This window comes from Zootoca vivipara, chromosome 1, assembly GCF_965207765.1.
Source record: "Zootoca vivipara chromosome 1, rZooViv2.hap1.1, whole genome shotgun sequence".
Classification (NCBI taxonomy): domain Eukaryota; kingdom Metazoa; phylum Chordata; class Lepidosauria; order Squamata; family Lacertidae; genus Zootoca; species Zootoca vivipara.
This window is the reverse complement of record NC_142582.1, coordinates 61,549,378-61,576,436: the sequence shown is the minus strand read 5'-3', so window position 1 is coordinate 61,576,436 and position 27,059 is coordinate 61,549,378. Positions and strand designations below refer to the sequence as shown.

The following is a 27,059-nucleotide window of genomic DNA, read 5'->3' as shown; positions in this document are numbered from 1 at the left end:
TATAACACCAGGTACTTGCAGCACTGCTTGGTAACATCAGAAGCTCTGGGCCAGATGAGAGAAGTTCACAATGTGACTCCTTCCCAGCAATGCCCCAACAATAAAAGATGAAAGAATACAAAATTCAAATATGCAACATATACATTTCCAGAATGGGTGATGCTGGTGCGAAAGGAGCCAGTATGGACTCCTTCCCCATGTTACCATAACGCATCACGAAGAGCAGGCTATCAATGAAACAATGCTAGTCTGGATTTGATGAATGAATAGAAAGGAGAATTTGAGCGAGCTGGCATTCTTACATCGTCTTGAAAGATGTTACAGCCATAAAAGTTATCTTATCAACAGAGACTTCACATCCCCTTTGAAGTATGCCTTCTCCTTCTAAAACACAAGTATATTTATATCTATATTTTTATTTGCATGGAAATGTGTGTTGGAACATGATGCGCATGGGCAGCTCTCAAGATATGGGGCCACAGTAAATGCCCCTTCTCTAGGAAATAGGCACATTTGCTAACAAACCCATGATACTTTTCATGTATGAAATGCTTTTAAAAGAACAGGGAGCATTCTACAGTTACAATGTTGCGCCTCCTTCCAAAATAATAATGGCAGAGGAAGGAAGGGCTGGTAAAAGCAGAGAAACCAGTTAGTCAAAGCAAATTCTCAGGGTCTTATAGCTGATAGTCAAAGTGTTCAAATCTGGATAAAACTGAGAGAGGGAGGAGAAAAGAATGCAGAAGTCTGGGAAACTGCAGGCCGATAAAGGCTGCCACCACACTAATCATTCTCTTTGGAACTGACAACATTCACTCATTTATTTGTGAGAATTCAGACAATGTCACTCTCAAACCATTATGTTCCCATCATGTTTTCGCCCTTTGGACAAGTGACGTTTGTTTGTTTCAAATGGGGCTGCAGCATAATCATTACATGTGTAGAATGACATAATGCTATTGTTGCACCTTCTGTGGAAAGCTGGCAGTGATGTGGCTGGTGATGGTGTTGTTTTCCACACCTGTCTGCATCTCCGCTGTTGCTCTTCCTTCAATGCAGGCCTTTCTGTAATTACAGTACCTCTTCAGTGACTAGTCTTTGGCAATGTTATTCTGTGTGTGTAGAGAGAAACATAACAACATGGCAAAAGTATTTTTATTTATGTTTAATAATGAGTTAAAACTACAACTGCACATAAATGGCAACCATTTGTAATGTGAAAGGCAGGCAATTGCAAAAGAATGGTTAAACAACTGGAAACCATAATCTACTCTGCCTGGCTGAAATAGTTGGGCATAATCTATGCTCAAATAGATGCTTGGGTGCTGTGATTCTGCCCTGCATATTTCTATGCTTCTAAGTATTCTGAAAAGCTAGATTTTACAATAGTGCTTCTGAATATGTCTTTGCACATAAGGAGGGGCAGGATTAGTGGTCACCTGTAACGTATACCCTCCAACATTTATCCAATGCAAATACTGTAGAACGTCCTAATCCATAATAATAATTTTATTATTTATACCCTTCCCATCTGACTAGGTTGCCCCAGCCACTATGGGCACCTTCCAACATCTATAAAAGCATAACAAAAACATTAAACACTGAAAAACGTCTTTTACAGGGCTGCCTTCAAATGGCTTGGGGGGTTGGGTAACTCCATACCCTCCAGTATTTCTCCGATGAAAAAAGGGACATCCTAAGGAGAAGCGGGACATTCTAGGATCAAATCAGAAACTGGGACAGCTTCTCTAAATCAGGGATGTCCCTGCAAAATAGGGACACTTGGAGGGCCATATATGCCTACCAGTACAGTGGTACCTCAGGTTAAGAACTTAATTCGTTCTGGAGGTCCGTTCTTAACCTGAAACCGTTCTTAACCTGAGGTACCACTTTAGCTAATGGGGCCTCCCGCTGCCACCGCACGATTTCTGTTCTCATCCTGAAGCAAAGTTCTTAACCCGAGGTACTATTTCTGGGTTAGCAGAGCCTGTAACCTGAAGCGTCTGTAACCTGAGGTACCACTGTACTGTTAAACAAACTCACCCATTTGTAGTATGGATGATGGTTGCAGGATATTTGTTTGCTTTGAGGAATCACATTTGCAATCCCATTGCCAGCTGGTTACAGATGAACACTACCTACAAAACACAGGAGGGCTTTGAATGTGAGCCTATGCACACAAACTGGGAAGGAAGTCCCATTGAGCACAAAGGGAACTCCCTGCATTAGGGCTATACTGTTAATGTACAACAAGCACCCAAAGAAAGAGGGAGGAAAGGGAATAATGAAGAGCAGGGAGCATAGAAAGTGTAGCTGTGCCTTTAAAGTTGTGGATGGCTTTAAAAGGGGATTGGACAAATTCATGGAGGAAAGGACTCTCAAAAACTACAAGCCATGATGGCTATGCACTGCCTCCACAGTTGGAGGCAGCAAAGCTTCTGAATACCAGTTTCTGGAAACCAAGGGGAGGAGGAGTTTTCTCGTGTCTGTATTCTGCTCCCTCGTTTCCCACAGGCATCTGACTGGCCACTGTGAGAACAGGATGCTGGAGCAGATGGGCCATTGACCTGATCCATTAGGCCATGTTCTTTATTTCATTTGAAGGTAAGCCACTTCGATGTGGTAGGACTGCAGAGCCCATTTGGAAATTCCATCTTTAATTTAGCGGCACCCAAAGAAGCAATTTTGTGATTTAAAGTCAATTCTAGACATTTTTTCCAAATGAGGAAAAACTTTCCTTGCTATGTTAACTTTGTTGTTAACAAAGAAACAGAAAAAGAAAGATCAAGACCACAATATTCTGTGGTCCACATTGGCCCAATCAACCCCCGGAAACTGTCTCCAAACCTGTTTAAAATGGGAGAGGCCTATTGCCTTCGTTGCCATGTTTGTTGATTTCCCAGAGGCCATGTTTTTGTGGTAGGCACTGTATTTATCCCCCCCCCCATTCCATTTTGGAGTGGAGCTGTTCTGCTGCCGTCACTGCTGCCTTGAGCAATAAGATCCCCATGCCGGGCTTAGCAGAGTCAGTTGTACCAAAAGGCAAAGTGAAGTGGTGGATACTGGAGTGGAGAGTGGCAGCAAAGTGTTGGAGAACAATGTTGCCTGTCCCTATGCTCACATGCTGCCCTCATGTGCAGCAGGGTATGGAATCCTGTTGCCAGGGATAAAGTAAGATTCAGTCACCAGTCTGGTTGACTTCTATATGTGGAATTGGAGGAGGAGGGGCAGCATCTTTACCTCTGTCAGCAAAATGTCCTGGACCAGGCCTGAGGCCCAGTAATTATATTCACATGCTGAATACTCTTGAATACCTTGATGCCACACCATGGAAACATCTCATCGTGGTACTGGGGAAAGGGGAAAGTTTCTATAGCTTTGGGGCACTTTTCAGACATTACAAGGTCTGTACAGTACCTGGTGCCCTTTGAATGGCTTATCCTATAAGGTATTCATAGCTCTCTTTTGCCTGGTTTGTTCCCTCTTGTACCCATCCCAAACAGCCATGCCAGAGCATTGGAGGCACATGCTGTGCAATATTTCCCTCTCCTCCTTGAAAGTCAGATCAAGGCAACAGTGGCACCCAGAACAGGCATATTTTGCAACAGTCTTAGGGTTCATTTGCACTTACCTTTGCCTTGCATTTCTAGGCACAGGTCTGGTCTTTCCAAGTCTGTGTCCAAGTGTTGTGTTTTTGTTGGTTGGTTGGTTGGTTTTGCCCCTTTCCCCAAGAATCAGAGCAAGCAGAAATATGCAGAAAACCTGAATTGCTGTTTGTTCCAACTCAGCATTAAAGAGCAGGTTTTCTTGGGGAAAGCGGCAAGGTGGGAGAAAAGAGTGCTTCGATGCAGACCAGGAAAGTGCAGACCTATGCCTAGAAAGTGCAGGACAAAAGGTAAGTGTGGATGAGCCCTTAATGAGAAGGGATGATGTAGAGCAGGCATCCCCAAATTGTGACCCTCCAGATGTTTTGCCTACAACTCCCATGATCCCTAGCTAACAGGACCAGTGGTTGGGGAAGATGGGAATTGTAGTCCAAAACATCTGGAGGGCCGAAGTTTGGGGATGCCTGAGCAGGTAGTTTGTGAATCATGGACTAAGGTTAGCAAATCAAGAATGGCAGGGGAGGAATTTCCTTGCATTCAAGCCAGTCCCAACAATAATTTCAAGCTCTATACATCCTTTTTTCCACCTCATTCTCTAGGTCAGTGTTTCTCAACCAGTGTGCCTCCAGATGTTTTGGGACTACAACTCCCATCATTCCTGACCACTGGTCTTGCTAGCTAGGGATGATGGGAGTTGTAGTCCCAAAACATCTGGAGGTACACTGGTTGAGAAACACTGCTCTAGGTTATGACACCAGGAATGTATCTGCTCCACTGTACGTAGGTTAATGTATTTTAAATTTTTGTTGGAAGCTGCCCAGAGTGGCTGGGGAAACCCAGCCAGATGGACAGGGTACAAATAAATTAATAATAATAATAATAATAATAATAATAATAATAATAATAATAATTGCTAGTGTTATAAAATCATATTGGGGGGGGTTTGCAGGACACCATTATTAATGAACAGAGAGGGGTGACAGAATTTGACAGCTGCAATACCCAGAATCCTGTTCAATGCCATCTTCCCTGTCTCCCCCACCCCTCCAGCTAGGACTCGACCCTGCCTGAAGGAAGGCTTAAGGATCTGCATATGCACAACAGTTAGCATAAACTCACACATTTCCCCTCTCCACCTCCCCTCCGCCCAGAACAAAACAATGTTTCCAGAAGAAGGGGGGGGGAAACCGCCCAAATCCAAAGTTAAACTTTTCTACTCAAGTTAATAATACAGCCTATTATATGTTCTCTTACCATGAAATCTCTATCCGCTGCCTCTGTATTAGAATTGCTGTTTTATATCTTAGAACTGTATATGTCAGGACTGCTACCTTTTAATTAGAAATCCCTGCATTAGGTATGTTTTCCAGGTATATTTTCTGTATGAACCCTGTATGATCCCAACCCACCTGAACCTTGCCCTACTACCACCCTATACCCATTCAAGGACACACGGACAATAGAGGGATTAGCTGGAACAACTTTATTCAAATAAATTGCCATCCTCAACGTAGCCCACCCTTCCATGGCCTGGAGGAAAACACTGCCGGGCGGACTTCCACCCCATGGAAATCGCCAGGAACTGCCCCACCTCTGCACCCATCTCGACTGATTGCCCTTCTTGCCAAACAACAGGGAGCACCATCAACGACAGGAGAAGAGAGATTGACATCTCTCCATCTGAAAGGAGAAGTCATCTCCGCACCCAGCTAATCCGATCTCCCACCTGTCGCCCTTGTCTCCCCCTCCCTCCTAGTCCAGAGATTTCCATGCATGAACAGGAGGGTATATAGGGGGACTTCACCATTTCCCGGGGTTCCTTCCTTCTTTCCAGAGGCAGGGACCCTACAGCTGTAGCTTTGCATTCTGCAATAAAGGGATCAGTTTGTTTTTCCTGACAGCATCGTGTGGTCTCTGTCATTTTCCCGGCGGAGCTGAACTTAGTGCAAATTTTGGAGCTTCCGACCCGCGTCTGTCCTTCTTAAAAGGCAACGCATTTTGGGGTACATTTTTCATAACACTAGTAGGAAGGAGACAAGACCAAAAAAGAATTTCTCATTTCTCATCTCCAATATCCCCATTACCTCCAACCCATGCCTGTTTCTTTAAGGAGGGCAGGAAGGAGGATAACAACTCAAGGATAAGGTCAGGAATGTGACATCTTATCATCATCACTGATAGGACCACAATGTGGAGGAGTTGGGCAACTTCTTCCTCACATCAAAGCAACTTACCAAACTGCTTGGCACTTTCTTAGGACCCCAGTAAAGGTCAAAAGACACATCCATAGGGATTCATCTGGCTTCAGGGAAGTTTCCAAAAGGGAACAGATATCTTGCCTGCAGAGCTTTTCCTTCCTTCTGCCACTGCCTACATTCCACTCCTACTTACAGAGCATTGACAGAAGTCCTGGCTTCAGCGTGCTAACTGGAGGGAGGATACCACCCAGCTGTTTGCAGAGCTAAGCAGTTGACACTTTCCTTCCTACGTACAATTTAAAGTACTGAGGACTGTGGAAAAAGTGTAACCTTCAAAATCCATTAGTCACCTGGGAGCAAAGGGTGAGCTAGAGACAGGGGGCTCAGGAGCTGAGTTCATACATGTGCATAAATTGGCTGTATTTTAAATAAGCTTTTCATGCAAATGAAAAATCTCCCTTGGTTAGGCTGCATATACAGTTTTGTTTTTATTGTTATGTCTGTTCTGGATTAACACATTTCATAAGTGGCCTCAAAAGGGCGAGAGAGGCTCCAATGCACTTCTTGAAGCACATCTACACCAGACATTAGAACTGTTTTAATAATCATTCCCTCTTCTTGGAGACATTAGGAACTGCAGTTCTGTGAGGAAGGGGTAGAGATCTCTAAGAGAGAAAGCTCAGCGCCTGCACCAAACTACAATTCTCAGGCTTCTTTAGGGGAAAGTCATATTGATTAAAATGACATGAATACAATGTAAGCTTGTAGTGTAGCTGTACCCTTGGTATTCTCCATGAAAACAGATTTATAGACCGTTGGGGGACAAAATTGCTAAATTTCTGATCATGGAATTTCGTGCTTCCATCTCTATCAGGACAGAACCAAAACCACAACAAACCCCAAATGCTACTCCAAGCTACATCAACAGAAGTATATTGTCCAGATCAAGGGAAGTCTATTCTGTCCTGGTCAGTCCACTCCTGGAGTTCTGTGTCCAGTTATGGGTACTGCAATTTAAGAAGGAGGAATGGTTAAGGAAGTTGGGTTTGTTTAGGCTGGAAAAGAGGAGACTGACAGGAGATATGATAGCCATCTTTAAATATCTAAATGGTTGTCACATGGAAGATGGAACAAACCTGTTTTCTCCTGCTCCAGAGGCTAGCACCCAAATCAATGGCTTTAAGTTTCAAGAAAAGAGATTTGTTTCATTTGAGGACTAAATACACAGGGGAGATGAACTTTCTAGGGTAGAAAAGAAAGAGAAAGGAAGAGAGTAAAAATCCCATCTTCCTTTCTGGCTGTTCACAAGTAAATATATTTGATTCTGAGTAACCTAGCAGTTCGAAAGCACGTCAAAATGCAAGTAGATAAAAAGGTACTGCTACAGCGGGAAGGTAAAGGGCGTTTCCGTGTGCTGCTCTGGTTCGCCAGAAGCGGCTTTGTCATGCTGGCCACATGACCTGTAAGCTGTACGCCGGCTCCCTCGGCCAATAAAGCGAGATGAGCGCCGCAACCCCAGAGTCGGTCACAACTGGACCTAATGGTCAGGGGTCGCTTTACCTTTACCTTTAAGATGGTATCTATTCTAAGGTGAATAGCTGTGAGTATCATAGAACTCCACCCCACCAACACAATGTTATTTATCTGTTTAGAAAATTTATAACCTGCATTTTAATACAGTGATTCCCAAGACAGGGAACATCAATCAAAACCACATATTAAAATCCCAGAACATTAATAAAACTAGAAGAGAAAATGATGGGGAGTGCGGGGAGACACCGAAACAGACAGCAGCCAATAAAACTCAATAAAGTCAAATACACATTAACTACAGAATAAAATCAAAAGACCATTAACTACAGAATGATAGTCTAGAAAGATCAGCCTTTATAGCCCATTTGAAAGGGCCAAGCTCCTGAAGACGGCAGCTACTCTTCATGGCTTTCTGAATGTATTCAGAGAGGCATCCTGTACTTCTCACACCATCCACATTCTGACACCAATACCGTGGGCATGGGCTAGAAGCTCCACTGCTTCTCACAATTACTGCTGTTTGCTGAGAAGCTACTTGCCCAGAGAGAGTAGTCCAAATGCAATGTGTTACCATGGAGGCTGCTCTATTAATACCACCACATTTTCCCCATTGCAAAGTTCATCACTCATTGACATCTCCATAAATAGGGATGGGGAAAGGCCCAGAAGCATTATGGAAAAGGGAGAACTCAGCCGCAAAAATATATAGTAGAACAGCAATATCAACACCAAGATTTGGGGAATCCCTCTTCTTTCGTATGGCCACACTTACTGTTGCTATGGCAACAGAGACAACAAAGATACCATATCAAAGGCAGTGTGCTGAAGAGGAAAATGCTTTGCTCTCCATATATATAATCTTGTCCTTGTGTCACAAAACCAGAGTGATATAAACTACCTTTAAATGTGGCCTGTTTAGGCATCTAAATAGTTGCGGCAATGTTAGGATCACAACAGCATTTCTTAGAAAGAGTAATTGGAAGAGAATGCCTGTGTTTGAAAGCATCAAATCTCATGCCATGTGTTTGAAAGCATCAAATCTCCTTAATCTCAGCAACATAAACAATCACAAACATTGGGCAACACCTGACATTTTTCATTTATCAATTGGGCAGCTCCCACTGGTTTCACTGGGAGTGAAAGCAAAATCCCAAAGAGTTTTGATTAAATCTCTGATACCATCGGGAACGTCAAGCCCAGCAGCCAAATGTGGCTCTTCAGGAATCTCTATAGGTCCCTTAAGACTCTGATTCCTACTAATATGCAGGTGTATCAGGATGTCATAAGAACAGAAGAAGACCTGCTGGATCAGGCCAATGGCCCATCCAGTCCAGCATCCTGTTCTTATAGTGGCCATTCAGATGCTTATGGGAAAATCTCAGGTAGGACCTGAGCATCCCACACACCTTTCCTCTGTGCTTTCCAGCAACTGATATTCAGGAGCATTTCTGCCTCTGGCAGTGGAGTCAGAGCAGAGCCATGATGGTCTTACCCTCCATGGAAGGAACCTCCAGAGGCAATGCTTGCAGTTGCAGAGCTAGTTCCCACTGACTATGACATTTTGCTGTTGGCACTTTCATGTTATGAAACCCTTTATTGACAGATTAAAGAGCTGTGGATATGAAAACAGTCATCTGTGTTCCGAAAGAGTGAGACTTGCTGGAACCTCATAGATCATTGCTTTCTGAAATTTTCTTGGCCCAAAGCATCTTTTGACAACTTGCCTAGTGTCTCTTGGGAAGGATCTTAAATTGGGGTGTCTATTTAAAGCAGGGATGGACAATTATTGACTCCTCTGTATTAAGGCAGACAGTGGTTCAGGGACTGGAAGTACATGTCACTACAGAAAGTAATCCCCTTGTACAAATTATTCTAGAAAAAAGTTTCCTATTTATATTCTCACCAGTGAAACTGGGGGCATGCTGAGTACCACACACTACTTAAAATTGAGAAGCCCTACTGGGGCTCAGATAGGACTTTTTCCAGGGACTAGGGGTTGGCAACCCCTGCCAATGGGCACCACGAGCACCGTGGTCCCTGCTAAGGTGCCCCAGAACTTTCATTCATTTTTATATTAAAGTATGTAAGTCTCTAGGCCTCCTGGAAATAAAGTTATGGCAATATTGTGTGATCTGTGCACTCTGGACCAGAAGGCCATAGCTGAGTTTCCATGATAAGCATAAGGTTGTCACAGGGGTGCTTGTCTCTAATGTTGTGCTATACTACTTTCCCCATGGCAGCCATTCTGTGGTCCAAAAAGCTTGGCAACCCTGGTCATCTCTGGTTGAGAGTAGAGATTTGCACAAAGCTCTTTTTATTGTGGTGCCAATGATGGGTGAATGCAATGGATGTGAATTCTATCTGAATAAAGAGCAGTTGATAGGAGGCCTTTCTATATTTTAAGTTATTAAAAAGGTAAAGGTAAAGGGACCCCTGACCATTAGGTCCAGTCGTGACGAACTCTGGGGTTACGACGCTCATCTCACGTTATTGGCCGAGGGAGCCGGCGTATAACTTCCAGGTCATGTGGCCAGCATGACAAAGCCGCTTCTGGCAAACCAGAGCAGCACATGGAAACTCCGTTTACCTTCCTGCTTTATCTACTTGCACTTTGACGTACTTTCGAACTGCTAGGTTGGCAGGAGATGGGACCGAGCAATGGGAGCTCACCCCATCGCAGGGATTCGAACCGCCAACCTTCTGATCGGCAAGCCCTAGGCTCTGTGGTTTAACCCACAGTGCCACCTGCATCCCAGTTATTAGTCCCAGTTCAGTTATTAGAGGATAAATAAATGTTCTGTAAGGGGAAAATTATTATTCAAAGCATATAAATATAGATATGGGGCTGGATCCTTTTAGTATACACTACACCTTTAAAGCACATTTGAAGTACTGTACATTCTTTCCCTCTGGGCACTGTACTGTAGTTTAAACACTCAAAGAGTTACAATTCCCAGCAACCATTAATAAACTACAGTACCCAGAATCCTTTGAGGTGGGGAAATATGTTGCAAAGGCATTGTGTGTACACATCCATACTTTGAGCAGACCCACTGAAATCAACCAGATTCACAACTAACATAAATCAAATTTGATTTCAGTGGGTCTACTCTAAGCATGTCTGCATCTGGATACATGCCCCCGATACTAGATACTGTTATTGCTTTGGATGAGAAGCAAGCCTGAGGAAACACCAAATAATCTGTTTACTTAGGGTGCTAATTAGTAAAATTATTCTGGAGGAAGCTCAATATGTTTGTCTGTGCAAAGTGGGTTGATCTGAGGTAACAGAACCCTTTAGGATAGGAATATTTCCCCCCCCCAAAAAAAGTCTCTGTGTGTGTGTGTGTGTGTTTTTACAGTGGATATAAACCATTTTATGGTATTTCCAGCAAAAATGTTTCTGAACATATGCACACATGTTCTCCATTAATTAGGAAGAAACCACTGCTAACAACACATTGCGCCAGAGTTGCCAAGAACTGTCAGATGAAGGACAAGGAAGACCACTGAGTAGAGCTTGCTGCCTCCCTGGAGAAAACAAGAGTCAGCCAGCAGGCAACTCTTGACTATTGGACCAGGCCAGATTCATGCTTAGGGCTGCCACCTTTGGAAAAACACAACTAAATATCCGTGACTGGAACCAGGGGCTTACCAAAAGAGAGGGGGGAAAGCATCTGAAAACAGCAGTTTTGCTTTGGAACTATTTTTGGAATTTTTAAAAACACTCTGAGGGGAGAGGTGCCTCCCACTTTTTGAAATTTGGGTAGAGAAATCTTTATTTTGTATTAAATAAACTAGGGGGGAGATTTGGAGGGAAGGGGAGGGAAGAATCTGGCTCACTGCTTTGGTTTGATTGAATTTACTTTAGAAGTCAAACAAAAGCAAATCTGTACTAAAGCTCTCCTTCCCCCGCCCCTACGTACTTAGCACATTCCCAGCATGCACCTCAACTTCTGATAGCCTCAGCCAGGCCAAGGGATTTTAACTCCCCATATGGATACGCTGCACGATCTGGGAAGTCTGCCCTGGGATTCTTTGCAGTGTTGTGGAGGTTGGGAGAGTTCCATTCTTGGGCTGTGTGTGGCAGTGCACAATCTGAGGTTTGCTCCCCTGGCATCCATCCATTATGGCATAGCAAAGCATCTTGGGATGCTTCTCTTAGATCTGCTATGCTCCCAAAATATGTGATAGTTTATTTGCTCATTTAAAACCATTTAAACACACACACACACACACACACACACACACACACACACGTGTGTGTTGTGCATGTGTATGTATGCACATGCAGTTGCAGGCATCCCCAAACTGCAGCCCTCCAGATGTTTTGGCCTACAACTCCCATGATCCCTAGCTAACAGGACCAGTGCTTGGGGAAGATGGGAATTGTAGTCCAAAACATCTGGAGGGCCAAAGTTTGGGAATGCCTGGTGTTATGTACTGCTGATTGGTCCGCAGGAGCCACCCAATCCAGCTCCAGGTGGAAGTGAATCAGCAACCTGATTGGCCTGCAGGAACAGCCAATCAGGGTGCTGGAAGAAGTCAATCCGCAACCTGATTGGCCCATAGCTGCAGCCCTGAAGTAGCCAATCACACAAGGCCCATTGTTTAAATAATGTATATAAGCAGACCTTTTGGGGAAAGAGCCATTCTTCTCTTCTTCTTCTTCTTCTTCTTCTTCTTCTTCTTCTTCTTCTTCTTCTTCTTCTTCTTCTTCTTCTTCTTCTTCTTCTTCTTCTTCTATTGCTACTACAAGCCGAATAAAGAGCATGAAATTCACTCTCAACTGCAAGTATATTTCACCTGGTTTACAGCTTCATCACAGTGACCCTCACTCCCAGCCTGCCTGCCAAGCTAGTTCAGTAAGATACCATGACTGATGGTGTCAGACGTTGATGAGAGATGCAGCAAGATCAATAGGATCACACTCCATCAGGGTGACCAAGGCATATTCTGTCTCATAATGAGTCCAGAGTGAAATGAACCTAGATAATTTGTTTTCTCCAGGAGAGTCTGGCTATTCAAAGTGGGCTTTTTTAGTTGTGGTCACCCTACCACTTCCTTAAGCAAAAGAGGAACCACTCCCTCACACAAAGATATGTTAATCACATTCTGGACCCACCCTGACAACCCCCACATCCACATGTTCGAACCAGCTATGATAGACAATTGAGAGGGCATGCGGTAGACCTGACAGCTGCAGATACCTTATCCATGCCTCCATTCTCAGTTTCCAAAATATTTAAATTGTTCTATTCATAGTCTTTAATAAATGCTCTTTTGAAAATTTCCTAAACCAAATTTTTTACTGTCCCTTAGCTTGAGAGCTGCACCCATTACGGATCTAAACTCACCTCTTTTTGAACAGATTTCCTCCTCCCACATTGAACTGAACTCAGGAGCAACCAGTTCTTCCTTTCCCCATCAGAATCTGACTACGGTATATATGATTGGATGGCCCTTATGATAATCAGGAAACTATGCCTCCTAGCTATCAGTGGCATTTCAATATTTTTTTCTTTTTAAAAAGCGGAGGTTGGCTTTTCTTTTCTTTAAAAAAGGCACCAAATAAATGTTCAACAGGACCAATGAGTCGGGTTTAGTATCATCTTTTCATTCCATTTTATCAAGCAGTAGTTGGAATCAGTGGCAACTTTTGTTGTTACTATATTTATATACCTTGCAGCAACCAATTGTCATCTGGCAAAATAGGCATGCCCAGGGTACTAAAAATAGCCCCATAATCCATGCTCCCATGGCCAGCAGTTCCAAAATGACCAGAGGTGCTTCCACATGCAAGCTTTCTTCATAGCCTAGCAGTTTACCTAGCTGACCTTTTAGCAGTTTAAAATGTGTCCAAATATATGCTGCTATGTGGGAAGCAGTAACACCTCTTTGTCTACTAGGTGGGGGGGGGGGTGAGGGAGAGAGAGAGGCAGAGAGCAATCCAGTCAGGAGCGCAGCCAAGGGAGAATATTCTGGCAGCCTGTTCTGGAGGTCATAGTGAAGTTATTTATCATCACTGTGCATTTTCCTTCTCATCTGTGTACAACTAGCTCCAATGGCTCAGCTTGCATTTTGGCTCCCAGAGCCAAGCCAGTCCCTTGGCTATGCTCTGCCTTGGCTTTCCATTCACACTTTCTGTCTCATTCAGTTGAGAAGAGAAGGGAGCGATGAATGCAATAACTCGATTGGGAGTACTGGGTCCAAAGGTTTCTTTTGGGGGGGGGGGGTGTTTGTAGCCAAACTAGAGGGAAACAAGATATCAACAACACGTATCTCTGATATGCTGCAAACGTATAGTTGTGTGTCTGTATTCTAATTAGGCAAGTTTGTGTGCCACTGTTTATTTCAGCTCATGTTTATTTTAGCACAAAGGAGCTTGTCCACAAACTCCTCTGAATTGTTTTCATCCTCTCAGCCAGCATGTCTGGTGGAGCTAGTGGGCTGCCTGATTAGTGCTATACCAATGTTTTTTTCAACAAAAAAACACCCTGTTTTTCCCCCAAATTGGCAAACACAGTAACATTTCATTTACAGGCACTCTTACCAAGCATAAACTTCTTTTTCAGATAAGCCCGAAGCTATGTTTTTAAAGTAGTACAAAACAATATTTAGAATGGGGGTGGTGGGTGGGGAGACAATCCATAGAATATACAGGTGAAACTCAGAAAATTAGAATATCGTCAAAAAGTGCATTTATTTCAGTAATGCAACTTATTATTTTTTATTTTTCTTTTAATTTTTACAAATGCTTTCTTTTGGAAATTCCACAGTAATAAAACAAATACGTAGTTACAATAATACAAAAATAAAAATTGCTATTACATTTCATTAATTACATTCCATTTACAATTGACCCGCCTAACGACAAATAATTACAATTACAGTGGTACCTCGACTTACGAATGACTCGACAACCAAATTTTTTGACTTACGAATGGGGCTAATGGCCACGCGCTTATGAATGTCTCGACATCTGAAAGGAAACCGCGGCGGTTTTAGATAGGGATTTTTCAGCTTATGAATTTTTCTGTTTCCAATGCATTCCTATGGGAAATCCCGTTTCCAATGGCGTTTTTCGACTTACAAATTTTTCAACCTATGAAGGTGCCTTCGGAATGGATTAAATTAGTAAATTGAGGCACCACTGTACAACAAATAAAGGCTTGACATATCTTGCTTTGCATTTCATGCATCTATCTCATATACAGTGGTACCTCTACTTACGAATTTAATGCGTTCTGAACGCACATTTGTAAGTCGAAAAAAATTGTAAGTCGAATCCCATAGGAATGCATTGGGAGAAAAAAATTAGTAAGTAGAAGTAACCCTATCTAAAAATTCGTAACTAGAAAAAAATCCTATCTAAACCACATCTAAGATGGCGGACCGAGCTCCATTCATAAGTAGAAACATTCGTAAGTAGAGTTATTCGTAAGTAGAGGTACCACTGTATTGGTTTCACCTTTTATATTGTGATACTGAAATAAATGCACTTTTCGACGCTATTCCAATTTTACGAGTTTGACCTGTATAAAATGTGAAAATTTTAGAAGTCATGCAATGTACCATGCACACCACAATTTCCATGCTTTGCTCAGTGAACTTTGTGTCAGTTGCATTATGGTGATCCAGACGTAAGAATGAGTAATGCCTAAGGCCTGAGAGAAGAGGCCAGTCTTCGTCTGGCCTCTAAAAGATGTTAACATGGGTGCCAGGTGAGTCTTTTTGGGGATAACATTTCATAAACAAGGGATACACCACTGAGAAGACTTTGCCTTCCTATCTCTCTCTGCTATCCACCAAATTTCTGTCTGATAGGGCACTTAGAGGCCAAGTTCTGAATATGATATCTGCATATATTTGTTAAAGATACCAAGTATATTTCTACATGGTATATAACATGGTATTGGGGAGGAAAAAATGTCCTAATAGTGGCAGATTTATAGCCAACAGATAGTGGAGGAGACAACAGGTGACAACTAGCTTTGTTTGGCATTTCAGGACCTACTTAGTGCTATTTTCTAGAAAAGAGGTTCTGGAACCATGAGCACCTCCCTTGTTCTCTTATCAATGGTGCCCACCTGAGAGGTGTTGGCTGAGGAAAAGCCCTGGCCCTACCCAATCTCATACTCCACAGATGATATCATCATTCATGCATAAATGGAATTGGGATTGAACTCGTAAATGAGTATCACTACCTTAGGTTTTTGTGATCATCATCAAATCATAAAGGTTATCACTCATACATAGTCCACCAAAAAATAAATAAAAAATAACTCATGGAGTCACCTTCTGAGCAGATTCTGCATTGTTCTTAGAAATGTTTTCAGGATGGCTCAAAGTCTCTCAGAAATAGCCACTGGGAGTACATTTAATAGGCTCATAATAAATAATCTGGAGAACGTAAAACATGTTTGATGGAGCATTTTATGTTACTTTAAATTTGGAATTCTTTGGAGAACATCCGAGGAGTTTCAGAAACACACATAAAACATTTGCACTGTAAGACCTTGACCTTGAATAACTTTTCAACTTGGTAGAGTTGTGAGAGGACCCCTAGTATTTTATAAATCTGAAGACTTTGTTTTCCATATAGGTTTTTCAAGGATAAATTTCAAATCTAGTATTGGGGTAGGGGGGAGAGAGAGAGCAGAGAATACTCTTAAGAGATTACAAGGTTCACATTCTAACTCGATTTTCTTGAGTACATTAAATAGTGGTGGTGATTTATAAAATTTGTATACCACCCTCAATCCAAAGATCCCAGGTCAGTTCACAATAGAAAAATACAATATGCAAAAATGAGAATACATAATCAAATGAAAACAAACCAATAACCCCCTCCCACAAACACATTTTAAAAGCCATAGAAGGTTAATTAGTCAAATGCCTGGTTAAAGAGAAACATTTTCACCAGTTGCCCAAAGATATGTGCAATAATGAAGGTGCTAAGCCAGCCTCCCTGGGGAGAGCAAACGGGGAGCCAGTTCAGAAAAGGCCTGTTCTCTTGTTGCCACCCTCTGAAGTCTCATGGAGAAGGCACACAAAGAAGGGCCTCAGATTATGATTGCAGGGCTGGGTTGGTTCATATGGAGAGAGATAGTCTTTGAAATACTGTGGTCCTAAGCCATTTAGGGCTTTATAGGTCAAAATCAGCACCTTGAATTGGGCTCAAAAACTAATTGGCAGCCAGTGGAGTCAGACCAGGATTAGTTTAATACGTTCAAACCATCTTGCCCCAGTGAGCCACTTTTGCCACTGAATTTTGCACCAGCTGAAGTTTCTGAACTGTCTTCAGAGGCAGCCCTACATATAACATGTTGTAGTAATCTAACTTAGAGGTTACCAAAACATAGACAACAGAAGTTAGGCTATCCCTGTCCAAATAGGCCACAGTTGCTGACAGCACAGCATCCTCCAGAACTCTGGATAATCCCACTCAGTATTTTCATTTAGATGCTAAACAGCATAGGGGATAAAATTGAATCCCGAGGAACCTCACATTGAATGTTCCATGGGGCTGAAGAGCATTCCTCAAGCATCACCCTCTGGAAACAACTATCTAGTAGGATCAGAACTAGTTCCACCCACTCCTAACTCAGGCAGCCACTTTAGAATATCAATGGTCATGGTATCGAAAGCCGCTGAGGGGTCGATGAGAATTAGCAGGGACACAATTCCCCTGTCTCTTTCCCAACAGAAGTCATCATATAGGGTGACCAAAGCAGTTTCTGTGTCAAAATGAGGCCTAAATTCTGATTGAAATGGATTTAGAAAATCAGTTTCCTCCAAGAGTGCCTGGATCTGGTGTAATGTTTCATTCACCAGGAGGCGATGTATCTTTGAGGTGTTGTTTTGGGAAATGATGCATTTTCATATAGGGCAATCTATTTTGACTGAGTCCCTCCAAAAAATGTATTCCCAAGGTATGAAACTTTCTCCCTTACCCCATAAGATTCCTAGTCCTTTTTAAAATAACAAATATAGAGACTGACTATTAGCACCCTCAACTGACTTATTAGTACTTCACCAAACAATTTAATTCATAGTAGTTTTAGCGATAAGGACATTCTGATGACAATATGAATGGATAAGAGCCTCTTTCTTTTGATGACTCTCATAAATCTATCAACTTTATACTTAAACATCACAATTTGCTACTAAGTATGCCATCCTCTTCATATTCGAATTATTACACAAATACTGATAGTAGAAATGTCTATGCACATAATTGAAAAGTTTGGGCCAATAGTTTCTTTTTAAAAGTGATGTATGAATGTGATATATGTTTGAGATGAAGAAGAAAGGCAAAGCAAAAAGGGGTGAGGGCTGAAATATTAATGCTTCAGACTATATTTATAAAGGAATATTAAAGGAATGAGTCTAATACCAAATACTACTGGGTCCACCACTTAATACAGTAATATTATTGGGGGGGGGGAACGCATCATTTTATTTCCATGGATACTTTTGTCTATCCAGCAAATACCATCCTATGTTCCCCAAGCACCTGTTACTTTTATGAGAGCTTCTGACAAATCATATGATCAGAGTGCAAAGCAGCTTGGCTACAGCACTTTGACATCAAGACCTCCAAGAGAGCAAGGCATACCATAAATATCACATCTTGAAAATGCCCTGAGAGAATATTTGACCCCAAAGCATGGTGACGAGAATGAGGTTTGCTAAGTAGGAGGTCAGGCCACTAAGCCTGACAACCCTAATGCATATCAAGATGGGGAGGAAAGACCACATTAGCTGACTGATAAGGAGAGATCCCGTCTGCCATCCCTGTTAGAGATCAGGCAAACAGACACACACACACACACACACACACACACACACACAAAAACATATACCTTTCAGTTCTGTGAGACCTCCAGGTTACTGTGGCTTTAGTTTTACAACATCCAAGGCTCCAAGCAAGCACTCATCATAAACAGCTGCTTCTGGTTTTATGAAGGGGGAGTTCTTTTTATTGCTCTTGTGGCTACTGAACTTAACGGGGAGCCAACAATGGAAAGCCAGTTGCATGGATTACCCTGCAACTGTTGCTTGAAATATTTTATTATCATCACAGGCTGAAATCATTGGCTCCTATTTGCAGACCCATGGTGTGGGTACAGGAAATATTTGCAAGGCATTTCTTCCTTTCTTGAAATGTCTGTGGTAAAACAATCTTTCCATGGGAGTGAGAAGCCTGGGCATGTCGTTTTCTTCCATCCTACCCCCCTCTCCATTGAGTTCTTTCTTCCATACATTACAGAAAATATTAGTTGGTGACTGGAAGCTATAGCTAATACTTTCCAAAGGGTGGAGCTCGTGAACATGCAAGTAACATCTTCCAGAACCTGCAAGTCGTATCATTCTTTGGGATTGCTTCCACTGATTTCTGCTGGTATATAAGCTATGACAAGGCTTCCCAAACAGCGCCAGCCCTATCATTAGGCAGAATGAGACAGCTGTCTCAGGGAGCAGATGCTGAAGGGTGGGAAGCAGCAGTGAGGTATTGGAGGACAGAGCTGCATGTGCCACATGGCCTGGCCTGCTTAAGCCAGCCTGTTGCCTTCAAGTGCAATGGAAAACACAACTTTGCATAATTGTTCCAAGGCCAGCTATACATCATATTAACATGTCTTTCAGAAGCCACTAATGTTGAAGGAAGATTCAAGTGCTGTTCTGGTCAGCTTCTGTATGTGGGATGGTGAGAAGGGCTCCACCACATCCTTCACTTCAACCCACCAGGCTCACCCCATATTCAAACTTCCGCTGGATGAGGCACACTTTTTGTGTAAATTTGATAATTCATGATAATATAAAAGTCACAGTAATATAGGAACTGCAGAAGCCACCTGTAGGCACCAACCAATATTTATGGCCAGGAAATGTTTGGGTAAACAGGTAAGTGTTCAGCATTTGCTGGGACATGCCTTATTTCTGAGGGGAGGCTGTTCCACTTGGTGTATGCCACTAATATAGGTAAATTTGACAAGGAAAAGGTAAATGAAGGTGAAATATATATAAATGGAACAATGGATGCCAAAACGCAATGTTGTACAGCTCCCAGTACCTATTAGGCACTTTACATGACTAAAGAAGGGGCCTTTTCAATAGTGGTCCCACAGCTGTGGAATGCCCTGCCCAGGGAAGCCTACCAGGCATCTACATGGAAAAAAATTCTGCACCAGAAAAGGACCTTTCTATTTTTCGAGGTCCTTTAAATCATTTTATGGCCTTATGCTAGTTGTAGCTCTGTGAATTTTATACCTCTGCCCTCACTGCAGATGGTGACAGCAGTCACAACATTAAAAAAACACCTGCTTCTTGGGAGAAAAGCAATGACAAACATAAACAGCATCTTAAAAAGCAGAGACATCACCTTGCCGACAAAGGTCCGTATAGTTAAAGCTATGGTTTTCCTAGTAGTGATGTATGGAAGTGAGAGCTGGACCATAAAGAAGGCTGATCGCCAAAGAATTGATGCTTTTGAATTATGGTGCTGGAGGAGACACTTGACTGCAAGAAGATCAAACCTACCCATTCTGAAGGAAATCAGCCCTGAGTGCTCACTGGAAGGACAGATCGTGAAGCTGAGGCTCCAATACTTTGGCCACCTCATGAGAAGAGAAGACTCCCTGGAAAAGACCCTGATGTTGGGAAAGATTGAAGGCACTAGGAGAAGGGGACAACAGAGGACGAGATGGTTGGACAGTGTTCTTTAAGCTACGAACATGAGTCTGACCAAACTGTGGGAGGCAGTGGAAGACAGGAGTGCCTGGCATGCTCTGGTCCATGGGGGTTACAAAGAGTCAGACATGACTAAACAACAACAAAAGCCCTCACTTTTAATTTGATTTGTTGCTTTTGCTTTGTTTTAAAGTGATTTGGAATTTTAGAATGGTGTTACGGTATATTCTCTTATTTTATTGTAATTTTGTTTGCCTTTAATTCCTGTCAGCATTCCAGAGAACTTTGGACATAAAGTAACCCATAAATTGTAGAACAAAGTAAAATAAATAATGATACAGTATTTAAACCTGTAGCGGCCTTTCAGGTGGATGGTTCTTTGTTTTGTTTTGCTTTGTTTTTACAAAATTGTTCCTTAAATCATAGTAACATATCTTTTAGAAGCCACTTCCACCCTTTGAGTTGCCAAGTGCCATCAGAGCAACTAATGTTTTTTATAATTACCTCAGCTTAATGCAGCTGCAATTTCCACCCTGCTTTTACAAGAAAACATCATGATTTCAAACTAAAATTGTAAGAAGTCAGGAAATGAATAAGATATGGTTCTCATAACAGCACTAACTCCCCTATGATATGCAGTTCCATTATTTTTTCATGGTCATTATCTAACTTCCCATTGAAGACAATTCGAATATTTCCGTTGACTTTTAACAAGAATTAGATCAGGCCCTAAATGTCAACATTAATCAATTAATATTTATTTTGTTGGATGTATGTCATGAAATAGGCAGGATGTGTAGTCTGGCCAACTGCAAACATGACTATGACAATAATAAATCTGTCAGACTTAGTCATTTCTTGACAAAAAAAAGAAAACCTTAACATTACTAGTAACTTGGGTTACAATAAAATCACTGTAAATGGTTTTAGCTTTCTGGAAAGCCAACAAATCATCTGGTTCAGCTTCTTGGACATAAATTCTCTATCTAGTCATACATACATATATAAATAAAACCCTATCATTTCCATACTTGCACATTAAGAGGTCAAAATTAAAAGGCTCTTGAATCATAAGAGATACATTATGGATTGTGATATATATATTCATTTGGCTGGCTGCCATAACTTCAAAGGAGCTCTGCAAGACTAAGCTGTTATTGTAATTTCCCCACATACATGACAAGTGCTAGCCATAATAAGATGGTTTCGGGTTTTGCTGTGTGGGTGAAGAGAGTAATTGTGTGTATATATCAGGATAGCTTGGTACGAAGATAGATGGCGTCTTTCTTGGACTTCCATGAAAAGGCTCATTAGTCATTGGCCGAGGTTGTCAAGGTGTGAGGAAGCCTCATGAATGATACAAAGACCTTTACTAGGAAAGAGTGAGCAAAGTGGTCTGTCTTGTGGATTTTGTGAATGAGACAGAAAAAATTGAAGCCTGGGAGAGGAAAACTTTCGGGAAAATTGAGGAGAGGTTTTGGAACAGAACTGGAGTTGCGTTTAAGGCAGGAAATATGGACTAATGAGACATCTCCAGGAATGGTAACTGATCTGCTGCAACCAAGCAGTTCTGCCTGTGGAGAAATGAACACTTCACCAACCTCAAACCAAATTCGTGTCTTTGCATTTAGCCAAGATGATCTATTATCCCAAGGATCTATTCACATGATAACTTATTTGACTTCTAAACAAATCTAACAATGACTTGAACAATTTCCGCACCTGAGGACCTTGAAGTACAACATTGTTGTGTGTGACTTGCTTCCTTTGTTTACATGAGCCCACCTGTCTCCAAGTGCACAGCAAGAGTGAGTCCTGCTAAGCTGGCTTAGCTTGCCACTCACCATGGTACACATATATACATGACCATTGAGACCTCGGTTCAAACTACTTCACATACATCTTCAATCAGTGGTTATATATAAAGAGACAGAGAGAGAGAGAGAGAGATTGAGAGATCACTTCCACTTTTCATGGAAATCCAAGGAAGACACCATCCAACTTTACTCCCCACCCCCAATAATATTTACTGATTTTCAAACATTTCAAAATACAAAAATTCACAAAAACATAAACAAAAAGCAAAAATAAAAATAAAACATAAACAATAGAGAAAAAGAAAGAAAAAACATATCAATTCTTACATTAACTTGACATTGTGGACTTCCTCGATTCCCCCCACACTGGGTTCATTTTTAAATCTAAATTAAGCAATTTTCCTTTATCATCTTAAATCATTCTAACACAATTTTTCCATTATCTCACAACCAATTCTAATCTACAAAAAAAATATCAACTATCCTCAACCTATAATTCATTAATTAATCCAAATCTAAATTTATTTTCCCATCCATCTCTGTTTCTTCCCTTAGCCTCACCTGATAGCAGGTGATTGGCAGGTGGTCTGCCCCACCCACTTGCCAAATTTGACCTACAGAAGCAAAATGGTTCCACATCTCTGCATTATAACGTAGATCAGGAGCTTATAGTCCAAAACTGAGTTACTTTTCATGAATCCCTCCTAACAGTTCCCACATTTCATAACCTTTGAAATTCAATTTCAATAGAATAAGGAACCAGAAAACTGGTGTGTGTCCTGATGCTAACTGGAATGAGGCTGAGTTCACTTTAGCAAGCTCACTGAGTGATCATACTTATTATGAAACTTCTACTACAGATGAAACATTCAGCTGGTGTCACATCATTTATCATCAGAGCAGCAAACACAAAACTGTTCAGTGGAATGTGTTCACACATTGAGCTGAGCCCCATAAAGTAAAAATTATTAAGAGTGATAGCATGTTCACTGATATATGTGCAGGTGTGAATCAGTCCCTGCAAAAGTTTCACAGAGAGGAGGACATTTCTGGGCTACGCATAGATTTGCAGGACCTTTTTTTCCAGTGTTAACTAAATCTAACTCTCCAGAAAGAAGCAAAGGTAAATGTTCTCAAACAAGTATGGGCTCAGCTACAGCTCTTCCTAAACTCCAAAGAGCATATCATCTTACCATTCCCTAGCCTGCCACATGTTTTTATTTATTACACTTCCATGCTCTTCCTCTGAAGTGATAAAACACTATGTATAGTTTCCAGACAGTGTCCCAACCAGGAAGCTTATAGGGCCAAATCTGCTTAGGTTTACCACTGTGCTCTAACAGAATGTGCAACCATTCTCTGCTGTAAGGAACAGCTCTCCCCAGATGGGACATCTCCTTCTGACTCTTGTTCATCATTTTTGCTTCAGTGGCCATTAACTTTCTAAATCTCAGCCAGATGGGAATTTGTTCCTATTTCTCCAAAGGCATCTTTATTCAGGCTAGTTACTTATGTATTTGCCCTCATGGCTATGATAAAGGTAAAGGGACCCCTGACCATTAGAGGTCCAGTCGTGACCGACTCTGGGGTTGCAACACTCATCTCGTGTTATTGGCTGAGAGAGCTGGCATACAGCTTCCAGGTCATGTGGCCAGCATGATTAAGCCGCTTCTGGTGAACCAGGGCAGCACACGGAAACGCCGTTTACCTTCCCGCTGTAGCGGTACCTATTTATTTACTTGCACTTTGACGTGCTTTTGAACTGCTAGGTGGGCAGGAGCTGGGACCAAGCAACGGGAGCTCACCCCATTGTGGGGATTCGAACCGCCGACCTTCTGATTGGCAAGCTCTAGGCTCTGTGGTTTAACCAACAGCGCCACCCACGTCCCTCATGTATTTGCCCTCATGGCTATGATAATAAAGGTTAAATAGATGGAATCAGTCAAGTTCAAATTTCCCTTGGCAAATGGTACTTACCTAACATTCACATTTTAAAAAGTTGCTTTTTCTTGCACTGTTTCACAACTGATTTCCTCCAATGTGACTCTTAAGTCTGCCCAAATGTGCTTCTCAATCAGCTCCTCATCACTACAGTGGTACCTTGGGTTACAGACACTTCAGGTTACAGACCCAGAAATAGTCCCTCAGGTTAAGAACTTTGCTTCAGGATGAGAACGGAAATTGTGTAGCGGTGCGGTGGCAGCGGGAGGCCCCATTAGCTAAAGTGGTACCTCAGGTCAAGAACAGTTTCAGGTTAAGAATGGACCTCCAGAATGAATTAAGTTTTTAACCTAAGGTACCACTGTACTATTATTTCATTGTTTTACACCTCTGCCCTCCATAGGATCCCAGGCCAGTTTACAAGATAGTCAAATAAAACAAAACAAAAAACACAGTACATTTAAATATATGTCTTTGGTTGACGTTAGAAAGCTCACAATCAGGGGAACTGTTGCAGCTACAAAGGAAGGCATCTCCACAACTTAGACGGCTCTATCAGATCCTGTGCTGAAGGAGCTAAGCCTATTGATGGGACTAGGCTCACAACCTCCCTTGCAGAGCTCAAGACACACATCAGTAGATAACAGGAGTAGTCCTCCTTTAAGTACTTGGGTTCCAAGCCCTTCAGGGCTTTATCAACCAGTTCCAACACATGGTATTGGGCTGGTAACAAACAAGCACACAATGCAGCTCTTTAAGGATTGGTGACACAGGGCTCCATTTTGCTGCCCTATTTAAAATCTTATAACAAACCCCTGTGTTGCAATAAGAATCCCAACAATACAAACACAACACGTAGGCTAATAGTTAGTAGAGAATATATAATAGAATAATGATAGAATATAATAGAATATTCTATTATATATTCTCTAATAACTATTAGCCTACGTGTTGTGTTTGTATTGTTGTGACTATTTAAAAGCTTAGCAGCCCCATATTTTACCAGCTGTAGCTTCCAGACTGTCTTCAAGCAAAGTATACTAAACAGAGCACATGACAATATCCCATGATAATCTTATCTCCTTTTTTTATACTCACTAGCTTTGTAGATCAGGGGAAGGCTAGGACATAGTATGTCTTGATTTTAGCAAGGGGTTTTTGGTTGTTGTTTTTTACAAGGCCCTTATTGATCCCATATGGATGTAATACACCTTTTAATTGCAGTACTTACATGTGGCACAACAGCAGTTTGGTGTTACCTCCACATTTTCACACCTAAGAGCTACCCCAAGGCTACAATGAGTCAAGCTACTCTGCTTCAATTAACAGTGCAAGACGTAAATTGCATGCGGATAGAAGTCCCACAATAGCTTCTGGAACTCGGCCATTCTATGAAGGAGGAGCAGATGTCCCACTGTTTGCACAAATGTGCTGTGTATGAGCAAGACAAAGAAGCTCGAACAAAATCCCAGTACGAAGGTGATTTGCTGATTTTCTTTAGCTATGCCTGGCTAGCCAGCCTATGGCACGGGTGATGCAAGTGGCAAAGGCATTTATTAGACAGGGAAATGAGGTCTTATTAGCCTGGATTTGACATAGACTCAGGCCTACATTCCTTCTTTAGGGGAATACTAGGAAATCACCAGAGATTGCTTAGGTATCTTACTACACACTGGAGTGGGACAGTCACATGACCAGGCACACTTGCCTATGTTTCTATCACACGTTTCAGTGTAGCTGCAGGCAGGGCAGTCTTGAGCAGGTTGGGCGCCCTGGCGCTGAGGGGTGGAGATCGCTCCGGCGCCCCTGCCCTTGCAGGGTGCAGCCCTGGCGCCCCGTGCCACCGGGACTCTACCTAGAGCCCTGGCTGCAAGAGCTATGTATCTGGGCTTTTCTCCCTACATTCTTCAAGCCTTTTTTAGAGGTCTTTTTGCTTACCAAGACATCACTACTATATCTCTTCCTAATCCCCAGTAACTAAAGCACTCTAAACTGGTGTGCAGAATGATGCCCTAATAGTCCCCATTGCAGCTCCTTAATTTCATTTAAACCATATCATCCATTGGACCCCCAAACCTGACCCCCCCTTTGTGGAAATTCAGAACGGTTTCTCGACCTGAACATTACAAAGTCAGGGCTATCTTTCCTTACAATGACAGGCAACAAAAGACTGGCCTATTGACAGAAGACAGCAAGCTCAGAAAAACACAAAGTAACAACATCCAGAACAATATTTTTTATTTTGATAAGTAGCCTTAGGGTTGATGTTCTTTTATCATTCTGATTGCGGGTGAAAGGGCAGGAAGCAGAGGGACAGGATGGAATTCGGAGCCTAACTAAGTCCTGTTGGGACACGGGGGAGGCATGGTTTGTGGAAGAGAATCTGTGGAATGGGGAAGTTGGCAGATTTCAGTTTGCATCCTGTGGATCTGCACTTTTCCCTGAGCGTGACACCTCTGACTGAGACACACATTCATGAATGCAGGCTTCGCCTAGTATTTTTGGGCCAGAAATTTAAAACCATGAGGCAGCATTTCAAAGGAAATGGAACAGTAAAAAAAGTTTACCTGTACCTGGATAACCCCCAAATAAAACCTGTATCAGATTTAAGAAAATAAAAATTCCTTCAAAGAACAGAGGATCAAGCTTGTTTGTTTTTTGGACATCTATAGACAGGCATATAAAACCAGTTGCCAAATGCACATTTTTCGAGAGATTGGAATGGATTTTTGGTCTGCTGGGCTCTTGGGCATGTATTTAATTAGCAATGTGGATGGTCTTGGTTTGGTAAAAAACAGTTGTGTCAAATATTGGGAAAGCTTTCCTCTGAAAATGGGAAGTACTTGCTTCCCTCAAATTGAGCTTCAATCCCCTTATGAACATCTTTCAGGCCTCTGTCTCAAACTGCTGCCAATCTGTGGAGACTATGCAGCACCAGATGGGTCAGACTTGGCATGAGGCCTGTTCCTAACATGATACCAAGTCAAAGAACTGGAAGCTGCACTCCCCATAATGGCAAGCAATCATATTGCAGCATTGGACAAACAAGACAACTGCACATGTTTCACTGAGGCTGTGCCCACATCCCTTCTCCCTCTTGAAATGGTTTCCAAGACAAGAAAGGATCTCCTTCTTTGCCCTGGTAGATTTCTGTGCTGTTCTTTGAAATCTAGTCTAAGGAAAAGCTACAGAGGAATTGCTGCCTAGAATCCATGGTGCTTTCAGACAGGGGTTTAATACTGCAAAGTGAACCGGTGCCCTGGGCAAGG

The 27,059-nt window shown here is 42.1% G+C and overlaps 1 long non-coding RNA gene across 3 annotated transcripts in view; it reads right to left on the bottom strand.

The window, feature by feature from the left end:
- Positions 1–27,059, bottom strand: part of LOC132592348 (uncharacterized) — a 97,345-nt gene that overhangs the window by 22,938 nt on the left and 47,348 nt on the right. Inside the window, exons 4-6 of one of the 3 annotated variants that reach the window (XR_015949035.1) lie at positions 11,971–12,088; positions 2,044–2,138; positions 969–1,112 (exon numbers count right to left, since the gene is read on the bottom strand). This is a non-coding gene — a long non-coding RNA (uncharacterized LOC132592348). Of the gene's footprint in view, positions 1–210; positions 1,113–2,043; positions 2,139–11,970; positions 12,089–27,059 lie in introns of those variants that run through there. The other 2 variants (XR_015949030.1, XR_015949037.1) reach the window with 2 other exon arrangements.